Genomic DNA, 10,004 nt, shown 5'->3' on the forward strand with positions numbered 1-10,004 from the left:
AGTTCAGTACAACCTTGCCAAAGATCATTCGGGCGGGACACGTGTCATAAATATTTATGTACTTGACGATAATGTACTGCCATTTTCCGCGGTACCTAAAGATGGATCACAAAACATACAATTTGAAAAGTGCAGTGCTACCGGCCATGTCAAAGAGAACTGTGTTGTTGATCCCAGTCAAAAATGGACTGTGGCAACTGGCATATTAAAGAAAAGCTCTGTCAATGCACACAAGAAAGGACACGGCCGTAGATAGCTTTGTTGGAAGAAGAGGGTGGTGTAAACTTTGGTTCTTTGATTTAGTAGCTGTTCTAGTTAGTGCTTTTACTTGAATACTTCTGTAGGACCAAATATTTTTTAGACTGATGTGGAAAATGGGATGCAGAGAGAACAACAGTAAGGGTTTGATCAACAGTAAGGCTATCGACGTCTTGATTTAGTTAAGTATGTTTCATCGTTTGGGTGATATAGTTCAGTTTAGGGTAGCATCTTGTACCCGATATTTTAAGCCATCTTTGTCAATATAATAGGAAATTAGAATAAATCGGTTTAGTAAAAATTTGATTGTTTGAAAAATTTGATTTAGAATGTCATTTTAGTTTTCGAAGAATAAACCAGTTTAGTAAAAAATTGAATGTTTAGAAAATTTGTTTGGAATATTGTTTTATTTTTTTACTTTGTAAATAGAGTTTATTTTGTGGACCTTGTCAATGGAGTTTTGATTGTTTAACTATGATAGATATTGTTGAAATAGAGATTGAAAAAGCAACAAAAAAAGAGGATTATCCATGGACTTGCCCTATGATGTTTGGCCCACGAGGGCTTTTGGCCCTGCAAGGTTTTTTGAAAATTTGGCCCTATTGAATATAGGGCCTTTTGTTCTTTTGGCCCTATAAAGTAGGGCCAAAGCCCTATAGGGCCAAGCATATTGACACTAATACATATTGGTAAGATAGAGGAGATCTTTTAAATCATATCAATTTTCCGGTTTCCCCTTTCAACTTTCTCCTTCTACTCTCACACTCTTTATGATATAACTCACCAACTTCCCCTTTCTTCTTCCTCCCTTGTACTCTCGCACTCTTTATGATATAACTCACCAACTTCCCCTTTCTTCTTCCTCCCTCTGCTCTCCTAAGTCTATATACCCTCCTATACTTTTCCCTTCCTCTATTTTCTTAAAACATGTCGGAATACTTGGATAAACCTCTCTACAGGAGAGTGACTGTGTACGATCAGAATCAACAAGGGGTAATAATACCCTATGACAACAAGGACCATCTTCCCTTTTTCAGAGAGGATCAACTTGATAATCGTATTCTTGCGGTTTTCACAGAAGTTCATTACAACCTTGCCAAAGATAATTCGGGCAGGACAAGTGCCATAAATATTTATGTACTTGACGATAATGGACTGCCATTTTCCGCGGTACCTAAAGATGGATCACAAAACTTACAATGTGAAAAGTGCGGTGCTACTGGCCATGTCAAAGAGGACTGTGTTGTTGATCCCAGTAAAAAATAGACAATGGCAACTGGCAGATCAAAGAAAAGCTCTATCAACACACACAAGAAAGGACACTGGTATAGATAGCTTTGTTGGAAGAAGACGGTGGTGTTATCTTTGGTTCTTTGTTTTAGTTGTTGTTCTAGTTAGTGCTTTCACTTGATTGCTTCTGTAGGACCAAATATTTTTTAGACTGATTTGGAAAATGGGAGGCAGAGAGAACAACAGTAAGGATTTGATCAACAGTAAGGCTGTCGAAGTCTTGATTTAGTTAGGTATGTTTCATCGTTTGGGTGATATAGTTCGGTTTAGGGTAGCATCTTGTACCCAAGATTTTAAGCCATCTTTGTCAATATAATAGGAAATTAGAATAAACCAGTTTAGTACAAATTTGATTGTTTGGAAAATTTGATTTGGAATATCATTTTAGTTTCTGTAGAATAAACCAGTTTAGTAAAAGTTTCAATGTTTAGAAAATTTGATTTTGAATATTGTTTTATTTTTTTACTTTGTAAATAGAGTTTATTTTGTGGATCTTTTCAATGGAGTTTTGATTGTTTAAATAGGATAGAGATTGTTGAAATAGAGATTGAAAAAGCAACAAAAAAGATGATTATCCATGAGCTAGCCCTACGATGTTTGTCTCATGAGGGCTTTTGGCCCAGCAAGGTTTTTTTAAAATTTGGTCCTATTGAGTATAGGGCCATTTGTTCTTTTGGCCCTATAAAGTAGGGACAAAGCCCTATAGGGCCAAGCATATTGACATTAATACATATTGGTAAGATAGAGAATATCTTTTAAATCATATCAATTTTCCGGTTTCCCCTTTCATCTTTCTCCTTCTACTCTCGCACTCTTTATGATATAACTCACTAACTTCCCCCTTCTTCTTCCTTCCTCTGCTCTCTTAAGTTTATATACCTTTCTATATTTTTTCCTTCCTCTATTTTCTTAAAACATACCGGAATACTTGGATAAACCTCTCTACGAGAGAGTGACTGTGTACGATCGGAATCAACAAGGGGTAATAATACCCTATGACAACAGGGACCATCTTCCCTTTTTTCGGAGAGGATCAACTTGATAATCATATTCGTGAGGTTTCCACAGAAGTTCAGAACAAGCTTGCCAAAGATAATTCGGGCGGGACACGTGCCATAAATATTTATGTACTTGACGATAATGGAATGCCATTTCCCGCGGTACCTAAAGATGGATCACAAAACTTACAATGTGAAAAGTGCGGTGCTACCGGCCATGTCAAAGAGGTCTGTGTTATTGATTCCAGTCAAAAATGGACAGTGGCAACTGGCAGATCAAAGAAAAGCTCTGTCAACGCACACAAGAAAGGACACGGGTGTAGATAGCTTTGTTGGAAGAAGAGAGTGATGTTATCTTTGGTTCTTTGATTTAGTAGTTGTTCTAGTTAGTGCTTTCACCTGACTGCTTCTTTAGGACCAAATATTTTTTAGACTGATGTGGAAAATGGGATGCAGAGAGAACAGCAGTAAGAGTTTGATCAACAGTAAGGCTGTCGAAGTCTTAATTTGGTTAAGTATGTTTCATCGTTTGGGTGATATAGTTCAGTTTAGGGTAGCATCTTGTACCCGATATTTTAAGTCATCTTTGTCAATATAATAGAAAATTAGAATAATCCGGTTTAGTAAAAATTTGATTGTTTAGAAAATTTGATTTGGAATATCGTTTTAGTTTTCGAAGAATAAACCAGTTTAGTAAAAATTTGAATGTTTAGAAAATTTGATTTGGAATATTGTTTTATTTTTTGACTTTGTAAATAGAGTTTATTTTGTGGACCTTGTCAATGAAGTTTTGATTGTTTAAATATGATAGAGATTGAAAAAACAACAAAAAAAAGGGAATTATCCTTGGGCTTGCCTTATGATGTTTCGCCCATGAGGACTTTTGGTCCCGCAAGGTTTTTTGAAAATTTGGCCCTATTGAGTATAGGGCCTTTTGTTCTTTTGGCCCTATAAAGTAGGGCCAAAGCCCTATAGGGCCAAGCATATTGACACTAATACATATTGTTAAGATAGAGGAGATCTTTTAAATCATATCAATTTTTCGGTTTTCCCTTTCATTTTTCTCCTTCTACTCTCACACTCTTTATGATATAACTCACTAACTTTCCCCTTCTTTTTTCTCCCTTCTACTCTCGCACTCTTTGTGATATAACTCTCCAACTTCCCCCTTCTTCTTCCTTCCTCTACTCTTTTAAATCTATATACCCTTCTATACTTTCCCCTTCCTCTATTTTCTTAAAACATGTCGGAATACTTGGATAAACCTCTCTACGGGGGAGTGACTGTGTACGATCGGAATCTACAAGGGGTAATAATACCCTATGACAACATGGACCATCTTCCCTTTCCCGGAGAGGATCAACTTGATAATCGTATTTTTGAGATTTCCACGGAAGTTCAGTACAACTTTGTCAAAGATAATTCGGGCGGGACACGTGCCATAAATATTTATGTACTTGACGATAATGTACTGTCATTTCCCGCGGTACCTAAAGATGGATCACAAAATTTACAATTTGAAAAGTGCAGTGCTACCGGCCATGTCAAAGAGGACTGTGTTGTTGATCCTAGTCAAAAATGGACTGTGGCAACTGGCAGATCAAAGAAAAGCTCTATCAATGCACACAAGAAAGGACACGGGCATAGATAGCTTTGTTGGAAGAAGAGGGTGGTGTTAACTTTGGTTCTTTGATTTAGTAGATGTTCTAGTTAGTGCTTTCACTTGACTACTTCTGTAGGACCAAATATTTTTTAGACTGATGTTGAAAATGGGATGCAGAGAGAACAATAGTAAGGGTTTGATCAACAGTAAGGCTATCAAAGTCTTGATTTAGTTAAGTATGTTTGATCGTTTGGGTGATATAGTTCAGTTTAGGGTAGCATCTTGTACCCGATATTTTAAGCCATCTTTGTCAATATAATAGGAAATTAGAATAAACCGGTTTAGTAAAAATTTGATTGTTTGAAAAATTTGATTTGGAATATCATTTTAGTTTTTGAAGAATAAACCGGTTTAGTAAAAATTTGAATCTTTAGAAAATTTGATTTAGAATATTGTTTTATTTTTTGACTTTGTAAATAGAGTTTATTTTGTGGACCTTGTCAATGGAGTTTTGATTGTTTAAATATGATAGAGATTGTTGAAATAGAGATTGAAAAAGCAACAAAAAAAAAGAGGATTATCCATGGGCTTGCCCTACGATGTTTGGCCCACGAGGGCTTTTGGCCCTGCAAGATTTTTTGAAAATTTGGTCCTATTGAGTATAGGGCCTTTTGTTCTTTTGGCCCTATAAAGTAGGGCCAAAGCCCTATAGGGCCAAGCATATTGACACTAATACATATTGGTAAGATAGAGGAAATCTTTTAAATCATATCAATTTTCTTGTTTCCCCTTTCAACTTTCTCCTACTACTCTCACACTCTTTATGATATAACTCACCAACTTCCCCCTTCTTCTTCCTCCCTTCTACTCTCGCACTCTTTATGATATAACTCCCCAACTTTTCCCTTCTTCTTCCTCCCTCTGCTCTCTTAAGTCTATATACCCTTCTATACTTTTTCCTTCCTCTGTTTTCTTAAAACATGTCGGAATACATGGATAAAACTCTCTACGGGAGAGTGACTGTGTACGATCAGAATCAACAAGGGGTAATAATACCCTATGACAACAGGGGCCATCTTCCCTTTTTCGGATAGGATCAACTTGATAATCGTATTCTTGCGGTTTCCACAGAAGTTCATTACAACCTTGCCAAAGATAATTCGGGCGGGACACGTGCCATAAATATTTATGTACTTGACGATAATGGACTACCATTTCCCGCGGTACCTAAAGATGGATCACAAAACTTACAATGTGAAAAGTGCGTTGCTACCGGCCATGTCAAAGAGGACTGTGTTGTTGATCCTAGTAAAAAATAGACAATGGCAACTAGCATATCAAAGAAAAGCTCTATCAATGCACAGAAGAAAGGACACTGGCGTAGATAGCTTTGTTGGAAGAAGACGGTGGGGTTATCTTTGGTTCTTTGTTGTAGTAGTTGTTCTAGTTAGTGCTTTCACTTGATTGCTTCTGTAGGACCAAATATTTTTTAGACTGATGTGGAAAATGGGAGGCAGAGAGAACAACAGTAAGGATTTGATCAACAGTAAGGCTATCGAAGTCTTGATTTAGTTAGGTATGTTTTATCGTTTGGGTGATATAGTTCAGTTTAGGGTAGCATCTTGTACCCGATATTTTAAGCCATCTTTGTCAATATAATAGGAAATTAGAAAAACCATTTTAGTAAAAATTTGATGGTTTAGAAACTTTGATTTGGAATATCATTTTAGTTTTTGAAGAATAAACCAATTTAGTAAAAGTGTCAATGTTTAGAAAATTTGATTTTGAATATTGTTTTATTTTTTGACTTTGTAAATAGAGTTTATTTTGTGGACCTTGTCAATGGAGTTTTGATTGTTTAAATAGGATAAAGATTGTTGAAATAGAGATTAATAAAGCAAAAAAAAAAAAGAGGATTATCCATGAGCTAGCCCTACGATGTTTGGCCCATGAGGGCTTTTGGCCCTTCAAGGTTTTTTGAAAATTTGGCCCTATTCAGTATAGGGTCATTTGTTCTTTTGGCCCTATAAAGTAGGGACAAAGCCCTATAGGGCCAAGCATATTGACACTAATACATATTGGTAAGATAGAGGAGATCTTTTAAATCATATCAATTTCCCAGTTTCCCCTTTCATCTTTCTCCTTTTATTACTCTTGCACTCTTTATGATATAACTCACTAACTTCCCCCTTCTTCTTCCTTCCTCTACTCTCTTAAGTCTATATACCTTTTTATACTTTCTCCTTCCTCTATTTTCTTAAAACATACCGGAATAGTTGGATAAACCTCTCTACGAGAGAGTGACTGTGTACGATCGGAATCAACATGGGGTAATAATACCCTATGACAACAGGGACCATCTTTCCTTTTCCGGAGAGGATCAACTTGATAATCATATTCTTGAGGTTTCCACAGAAGTTCAGTACAACCTTGCCAAAGATATTTTGGGCGGGACACGTGCCATAAATATTTATGTACTTGACGATAATGTACTGCCATTTTTCGCGGTACCTAAAGATGGATCACAAAACTTATAATTTGAAAAGTGCGGTGCTACCGGCCATGTCAAAGAGGACTGTGTTGTTGATCCCAGTCAAAAATAGACTGTGGCAACTGGCAGATCAAAGAAAAGCTCTGTCAATGCACACAAGAAAGGACACGGGCATAGATAGCTTTTTGGAAGAAGATGGTGGTGTTATCTTTGGTTCTTTGATTTAGTAGTTGTTCTAGTTAGTGCTTTCACTTGACTGCTTCTTTAGGAACAAATATTTTTTAGACTGATGTGAAAAATGGGATGCAGAGAGAACAACAGTAAGGGTTTGATCAACAGTAAGGCTGTCGAAGTCTTAATTTGGTTAAGTATGTTTCATCGTTTGGGTGATATAGTTCAGTTTAGGGTAGCATCTTGTACCCGATATTTTAAGCCATCTTTGTCAATATAATAGGAAATTAGAATAAACCAGTTTAGTAAAAATTTTGATTGTTTGAAAAATTTGATTTGGAATATCGTTTTAGTTTTCGAAGAATAAACAAGTTTAGTAAAAATTTGAATGTTTAGAAAATTTGATTTGGAATATTGTTTTATTTTTTGACTTTGTAAATAGAGTTTATTTTATGGACCTTGTCAATGGAGTTTTGATTGTTTAAATATGATAGAGATTGTTGAAATAGAGATTGAAAAAACAACAAAAAAAGAGGATTATCCATGGGCTTGCTCTACGATGTTTGGCCCACGAGGGCTTTTGGCCCTGCAAGGTTTTTTAAAATTTGGCCCTATTGAGTATAGGGCCTTTTGTTCTTTTGGCCATATAAAGTAGGGCCAAAGCCCTATAGGGCCAAGCATATTGACACTAATACATATTGGTAAGATAGAGGAGATCTTTTAAATCATATCAATTTTCCGGTTTCCCCTTTCAACTTTCTCCTTCTACTCTGACACTCTTTATGATATAACTCACCAACTTCCCCCTTCTTCTTCCTTCCTTCTACTCTCGCACTCTTTATGATATAACTCCCCAACTTTCTCCTTCTTCTTCCTCCCTCTGCTCTCTTAAGTCTATATACTATTCTATACTTTCCCATTCCTCTATTTTCTTAAAACATCTTGGAATACTTGGATAAACCCCTCAACGGGAGAGTGACTGTGTACGATCAGAATCAACAAGGGGTAATAATACCCTATGACAACAGGGACCATCTTCCCTTTTTCGGAGAGGATCAACTTGATAATCGTATTCTTGCGGTTTCCACAGAAGTTCATTACAACCTTGCCAAAGATAATTCGGGCAGGACACGTGCCATAAATATTTATGTACTTGACGATAATAGAGTGCCATTTCCCGCGGTACCTAAAGATGGATCACAAAACTTACAATGTGAAAAGTGCGGTGCTACCGGCCATGTCAAAGAGGATTGTGTTGTTGATCCCAGTAAAAAATAGACAATGACAACTGGCAGATCAAAGAAAAGCTCTATCAATGCACACAAGAAAGGACACTGGTATAGATAGCTGTTGGAAGAAGACGATGGTGTTATCTTTGGTTCTTTGTTGTAGTAGTTGTTCTAGTTAGTGCTTTCACTTGATTGCTTCTGTAAGACCAAATATTTTTTAGACTGATGTAAAAAATGGGAGGCAGAGAGAACAACAGTAAGGGTTTGATCAACAGTAAGGCTATCGAAGTCTTGATTTAGTTAGGTATATTTCATCGTTTGGGTGATATAGTTCAGTTTAGGGTAGCATCTTGCACCCAATATTTTAAGCCATCTTTGTCAATATAATAGGAAATTAGAATAAACCAGTTTAGTAAAAATTTGATTGTTTGGAAAATTTGATTTGGAATATCATTTTAGTTTTTGAAGAATAAACCAATTTAGTAAAAGTGACAATGTTTAGAAAATTTGATTTTGAATATTGTTTTATTTTTTGACTTTGTAAATAAAGTTTATTTTGTGGACCTTGTCAATGGAGTTTTGATTGTTTAAATAGGATAGAGATTGTGGAAATAGAGATTGAAAAAATAATAAAAAATAGGATTATCCATGAGCTAGCCCTACGATGTTTGGCCCATGAAAGCTTTTGGCCCTGAAAGGTTTTTTGAAAATTTGGCCCTATTCAGTATAGGATCAATTGTTCTTTTGGCCCTATAAAGTAGGGACAAAGCCCTATAGGGCCAAGCATATTGACACTAATACATATTGGTAAGATAGAGGAGATCTTTTAAATCATATCAATTTCCCGGTTTCTCCTTTCATCTTTCTCCTTCTACTCTCGCACTCTTTATGATATAACTCACCAACTTCCCCCTTCTTCTTCCTTCCTCTGCTCTCTTAAGTCTATATAACTTTCTATACTTTCTCCTTCCTCTATTTTCTTAAAACATGTCAGAATACTTGGATAAACCTCTCTACGGAAGAGTGACTGTGTACGATCGGAATCAACAAGGGGTAATAATACCCTATGACAACAGGGACCATCTTCCCTTTTTCGGTGAGGATCAACTTGATAATCGTATTCTTGCAGTTTCCACAGAAGTTCATTACAACCTTGCCAAAGATAATTCGGGCGGGACACGTGCCATAAATATTTATGTACTTGCCGATAATGGACTGCCATTTCCCGCGGTACCTAAAGATGGATCACAAAACTTACAATGTGAAAAGTGCGGTGCTACCGGCCATGTCAAAGAGGACTGTGTTGTTGATCCTAGTAAAAAATAGACAATGGCAACTAGCAGATCATAGAAAAGCTCTATCAATACACAGAAGAAAGGACACTATCGTAGATAGTTTTGTTGGAAGAAGACGGTGGTGTTATCTTTGGTTCTTTGTTGTAGTAATTGTTCTAGTTAGTGCTTTCACTTGATTGCTTCTGTAGGATCAAATATTTTTTAGACTGATGTGAAAAATGGGAGGTAGAGAGAACAACAGTAAGAGTTTGATCAACAGTAAGGCTGTCGAAGTCTTAATTTGGTTAAGTATGTTTCATCGTTTGGGTGATATAGTTCAGTTTAGGGTAGCATCTTGTACCCAATATTTTAAGCCATCTTTGTCAATATAATAGGAAATTAGAATAAACCAATTTAGTAAAAATTTTGATTGTTTGAAAAATTTGATTTGGAATATCGTTTTAGTTTTCGAAGAATAAACCAGTTTAGTAAAAATTTGAATGTTTAGAAAATTTGATTTGGAATATTGTTTTATTTTTTGACTTTGTAAAAAGAGTTTATTTTGTAGACCTTGTCAATGGAGTTTTGATTGTTTAAATATGATAGAGATTGTTGAAATAGAGATTTAAAAAGCAACAAAAAAAGAGGATTATCCATGGGCTTACCCTACGATGTTTGACCCACGAGGGC

The sequence above is a fragment of the Arachis ipaensis genome, chromosome B7 (assembly GCF_059453495.1).
Source record: "Arachis ipaensis isolate K30076 ecotype BB chromosome B7, ASM5945349v1, whole genome shotgun sequence".
Taxonomy (NCBI): Eukaryota; Viridiplantae; Streptophyta; class Magnoliopsida; order Fabales; family Fabaceae; genus Arachis; species Arachis ipaensis.